Raw genomic sequence first — 4,831 nt, forward strand, 5'->3', positions numbered from 1 at the left:
GGTTTTCGCACCGCGCCGACAACCGACGTCTCCCTCTCTCTCCATTATTGTGCCGTAGCCCCCGTAACAGGGGCGGCGGTCCGCGCGTGCTCGGACGCGCGGCCAGGCTGATCGAAGGGCCAAAACGAAGAAGACGCACATTGTTGTCTATTCCTTGATAGAGCGTACTTGGTGCGCGAAGGAACGATTACCCTGAACGGTGGATCACTTGGCTCGTGGGTCGATGAAGAACGCAGCTAATTGCGCGTCAACTTGTGAACTGCAGGACACATGAACATCGACATTTCGAACGCACATTGCGGTCCACGGATACAATTCCCGGACCACGCCTGGCTGAGGGTCGTTTTATCGAAGACAAACTGCTTGCGCGCGCCGTTTCGACGGCCGCGTACGAGCGATTCGTTGGACGTTCGCCCGATCGCGGCGGCCGGCGAGTTATACCCGCATCCACGAGAAAGAGAGAGAAGCGAGGAGTCGTCGATGACGCCTTCCCCGGGGTATCAGGCACACTACGCACGCTATCCACGCGGCGAGTTGCTGGATTCCATCAGGGTTTTACGAAGGCTCTCGCGCTCTCTGCGCGCGCTCTCTCTATACTCGCGGAACGGCGGCGTACTCTCGCGCCCCGTTGGGCGTCGTCGAAATAACGAGGTTTGAGGGTCGAACGAATGAACGACGACCGACCGAAAGATGCGATCGAGAATCGCAGAGAGACGCACGCACGCACACACGCACGGGAGGGAAGGACGTGCGCGGTGGTGATAAACGTGGCGAGCTCTTGCAAGGAGTTTATACGTTATACGTATATACGCGCCGAACGAAAAAGAGTAGATCTGCCTCTCGCGCGCCGCCGCCCGGAGTGAAACAAGCCGACAATTCGTTCGCGCTTGTACTCCCGGAAGGTGGCCTGTGTGCCGCTTGCGGCGCGCGCGGGATCAAGGCTGATCCACGGAGAATAGTTCATAAGGAGCGCGGAGAACCGAGTTTGAGTTTTCCTCTCCTTCTTCGAATGAAGATCGGAGAGGAGAATAGAGGCCGCGAGATAATCGCGCGCCTCCTCGTTCTCCTTCTGCACAGAGCGCATATCGTCGCTTTACCGCCGCCAACGCAAAGGAAACTCGAGAGGAGGGATTTTAGAGATATATACGACGAAGCAAAGATACGAGAGAACCTGACCGTATTATAAGAGAGAGAGTGGTCGTCGCCGCTGCAGCTGCTGCCGGCCGCCGCCGCAGTCGCGTTGCCGACGCCACCACGACGCGCAAACCGGCCTCCGACGTTCGCGTCGGGCTGGCTGGCCAGTTGTCGTCGTGGTCGGTTGGTTGGCGCGCGCGGGCGCGCGGATCGCGGCGCGGTTGACGCAACGTCGACGAAAGACCACCACGCTCTCGCGGTTGTTCTCTCTGCCTCGTTCGTTTTCTCATTTTCCCTTCGTCTCTTCTTTCAAATATTTTGCGTGCACCGATCGCCCCCTGCGCAGCAAAAGTGTGTGCGAGGTGAGAGATCGCGCGCGGGTCGACCGCGCGTGTTCCCGAGTCCACGAAAGCGCTATGTATGGTAGCAGCTCTTGACCGGGGCACGCGGCGTAGTCTAACCAAGCGCTCGCGCGCGGCGTTTCGCCGCGTTGCGTTTCTCTTTTCTCTCGCGTCGTCGTCGTCGTCGTCTCGCCTTCTTCGTATTATATATATATAGTACAGCCTCACGACAATTTCTTTTGACGACCTCAGAGCAGGCGAGATCACCCGCTGAATTTAAGCATATTATTAAGCGGAGGAAAAGAAACTAACCAGGATTTCCTTAGTAGCGGCGAGCGAACAGGAAAGAGCCCAGCACCGAATCCCGCGGTTCCGCCGCAGGGAAATGTGGTGTTTGGGAGGGTCCGCTTATCCCGAGGTGCCGCGTCGCGTCCAAGTCCATCTTGAATGGGGCCACTTACCCGCAGAGGGTGCCAGGCCCGTAGCGACCGGTGCGCGTCTCGGGAGGATCTCTCCTTAGAGTCGGGTTGCTTGAGAGTGCAGCTCTAAGTGGGTGGTAAACTCCATCTAAGGCTAAATACGACCACGAGACCGATAGCGAACAAGTACCGTGAGGGAAAGTTGAAAAGAACTTTGAAGAGAGAGTTCAAGAGTACGTGAAACCGTTCAGGGGTAAACCTAAGAAACCCAAAGATCGAACGGGAGATTCATCGTCAGCGACGCTGGCTTCGCGTCGGTGGGCGATGCCCGCGGGGCCTCACGGCTCGCGCGCGGGCACGCTGCCGCGCGCCGATGTCCGGCGTTTTCGTCGTCGTGCACTTCTCCCCTAGTAGAACGTCGCGACCCGCTGGGTGTCGGTCTACGGCCCGGGTGCGGTGTCTGACGCGTCGCCGGTAACACGGCACGCCGTCAAACCCTCGGTCGCCCGGCCGGCTGCCCGGCGGTACACGCAAGGTATCAGGCCGCAGCTCTCACACACGCGGAAGTGCGTCGAGGCCGTCGCAAGCGCGCGCCACGGTACACGGAGGCTTACGGACCTAGCGCCGTCACCGGTCCTGGCCCGCTGTTGGTCGTACGGTTAACCTTCGACAGGCCTGCAAACGTTCCCCGGGGCAACTCGGGGGACCGATACCGGTCGGCGACGCTACTGCTTTGGGTACTCTTAGGACCCGTCTTGAAACACGGACCAAGGAGTCTAACATGTACGCGAGTCATTGGGATCAGCGATACCTAAAGGCGTAATGAAAGTGAAGGTCGGCCCTGGTTGTCGACCGAGGGAGGATGGGCCGCGTCGCGATGCGGCTCCGCACTCCCGGGGCGTCTCGTTCTCATTGCGAGAAGAGGCGCACCCAGAGCGTACGCGTTGGGACCCGAAAGATGGTGAACTATGCCTGGTCAGGACGAAGTCAGGGAAAACCCTGATGGAGGTCCGTAGCGATTCTGACGTGCAAATCGATCGTCGGAACTGGGTATAGGGGCGAAAGACTAATCGAACCATCTAGTAGCTGGTTCCCTCCGAAGTTTCCCTCAGGATAGCTGGCACTCGGCCGTTCCGCACGGAACGCGCGCGAGTCTCATCTGGTAAAGCGAATGATTAGAGGCCTTGGGGCCGAAACGACCTCAACCTATTCTCAAACTTTAAATGGGTGAGATCTCTGGCTTTCTTGAACTATGAAGCCACGAGCATCTCGGATCAGAGTGCCAAGTGGGCCATTTTTGGTAAGCAGAACTGGCGCTGTGGGATGAACCAAACGCAGAGTTAAGGCGCCCAACTCGACGCTCATGGGACACCATGAAAGGCGTTGGTTGCTTAAGACAGCAGGACGGTGGCCATGGAAGTCGGAATCCGCTAAGGAGTGTGTAACAACTCACCTGCCGAAGCAACTAGCCCTGAAAATGGATGGCGCTGAAGCGTCGAGCCTATACTCTGCCGTCAGCGGCAAGTGGGGCGGCCGTGGGCAGGGCGTGGGTAACTCCTCGCCCGGAGCTTACAGGCCGCCACGAAGCCCTGACGAGTAGGAGGGCCGCGACGGTGTGCGCAGAAGGGTCTGGGCGCGAGCCTGCCTGGAGCCGCCGTCGGTGCAGATCTTGGTGGTAGTAGCAAATACTCCAGCGAGGCCCTGGAGGACTGACGTGGAGAAGGGTTTCGTGTGAACAGCCGTTGCACACGAGTCAGTCGATCCTAAGCCCTAGGAGAAATCCTATGTCAATGACGGCGTACGATACTCTCGTTGTCGCAGAAAAGTCTCGCGCACACAAAAAGCGCGCCCGCACACGCGAGTGTGCCGTCGCGCGCGGTGAGTGAACTTTTGACACACGCCCGTCGGGCGAAAGGGAATCCGGTTCCTATTCCGGAACCCGGCAGCGGAACCGCATACAATTCGGGCCCTCGTAAGAGTGTTCGTCGGGGTAACCCAAAATGACCTGGAGACGCCGTCGGGAGATCCGGGAAGAGTTTTCTTTTCTGTATAAGCGTTCGAGTTCCCTGGAAACCTCTAGCAGGGAGATAGGGTTTGGAACGCGAAGAGCACCGCAGTTGCGGCGGTGTCCGGATCTTCCCCTCGGACCTTGAAAATCCAGGAGAGGGCCACGTGGAGGTGTCGCGCCGGTTCGTACCCATATCCGCAGCAGGTCTCCAAGGTAAAGAGCCTCTAGTCGATAGACTAATGTAGGTAAGGGAAGTCGGCAAATTGGATCCGTAACTTCGGAATAAGGATTGGCTCTGAGGAGCGGGGCGTGTCGGGCTTGGTCGGGAAGCGGGTCTGGCTGACGTGCCGGGCCTGGGCGAGGTGAACTATCGGCGTTCTCGCGCCGGTTCAGGGATCCGAGCTCGGTCCCGTGCCTTGGCCTCCCGCGGATCTTCCTTGCTGCGAGGCTTCCGTGGCGGCGCGAGCCGTCGTGGTCGTCCTCTTCGGCCGCCATTCAACGCTCAGCTCAGAACTGGCACGGACTAGGGGAATCCGACTGTCTAATTAAAACAAAGCATTGCGATGGCCCTCGCGGGTGTTGACGCAATGTGATTTCTGCCAAGTGCTCTGAATGTCAACGTGAAGAAATTCAAGCAAGCGCGGGTAAACGGCGGGAGTAACTATGACTCTCTTAGTCGTAGTTCTCCCGTGGTCTAATAAGGATCGCAAAGGGTGAACGCAGTGATTGGGCGCAGAAATGCTGCCCGTCCTCGTTCGTCTGTCATTTATGATAGACGACGATACTCCATGTGCCTACTTACACCTCCTTGTGGTGGCCGCTGGACTAGACAATCGTGCGCTCCCTTGATCTTTGTTGCTGCATGGTCTAGACTAACGTGAGAGGCTGTCCGTACGCCCCGAAGGGTTCGCCCATGTGCTCAGGTCGAT

General features: G+C 58.5%; 1 non-coding gene and 1 pseudogene across 1 annotated transcript; both read left to right on the forward strand.

Annotated features, from left to right (window-relative positions):
• Positions 1-188: 188 nt before the first annotated feature.
• LOC139112987 (5.8S ribosomal RNA) lies at positions 189-343 on the forward strand. Its single transcript, XR_011547570.1, has one exon. It is a non-coding gene; the product is annotated as a 5.8S ribosomal RNA (ribosomal RNA).
• Positions 344-1,718: 1,375 nt separating this feature from the next.
• Positions 1,719-4,831, forward strand: part of LOC139112986 (large subunit ribosomal RNA) — a 3,418-nt pseudogene continuing 305 nt past the window's right edge.

This window comes from Cardiocondyla obscurior, unplaced genomic scaffold (assembly GCF_019399895.1).
Source record: "Cardiocondyla obscurior isolate alpha-2009 unplaced genomic scaffold, Cobs3.1 scaffold81_0_71826, whole genome shotgun sequence".
NCBI lineage: Eukaryota > Metazoa > Arthropoda > Insecta > Hymenoptera > Formicidae > Cardiocondyla > Cardiocondyla obscurior.